The following is a 497-nucleotide window of genomic DNA, read 5'->3' on the forward strand; positions in this document are numbered from 1 at the left end:
CTCCTCTCAGCCCCCCACAGCCCCCGCCCCCCCCAGATGCTGGGAGCATGGCCATCCCGGGCTCCCCGGGGCCTTTGAGCAAGGGCTGAAGGAGAGGCTTGTGGGCGCTGGGCAGAGGCAGGCCCTCCGGTGGCTGGAGAAGGAGTTGGCCCTGATGTGTTGAACATGTACCAGGCATGTGCGAGGCGTGTGCAGCCCTCCCAGGGCACTGGGGGGCCTCAGACCCCCAGGAGGAGATTTGCGGGGGGAGACGGGCCACCGCCCCCCTGTCCACCTGTGGACATCTCCCTCTCAGCTCCTGTTGGATGAGCAGCTGGGTTCGGGGTCTGAGAACGTGTCCTTGAAAGAATGAACTTGCTGTGACCTGGGTGGGCCCCCCAGGGAGGGAGTGATCGGCCGTGGGCCCTGGTGTCCCTGCTCAGGGCTCTGCGGGCCCCGGGGGAGCCGAGGAGGGTCAGGTGGGAAGGGCCCGGCCTCGGGAACCTTGTCAGGAGCGC

The sequence above is a fragment of the Myotis brandtii genome, unplaced genomic scaffold, assembly GCF_000412655.1.
Source record: "Myotis brandtii unplaced genomic scaffold, ASM41265v1 scaffold633, whole genome shotgun sequence".
Classification (NCBI taxonomy): domain Eukaryota; kingdom Metazoa; phylum Chordata; class Mammalia; order Chiroptera; family Vespertilionidae; genus Myotis; species Myotis brandtii.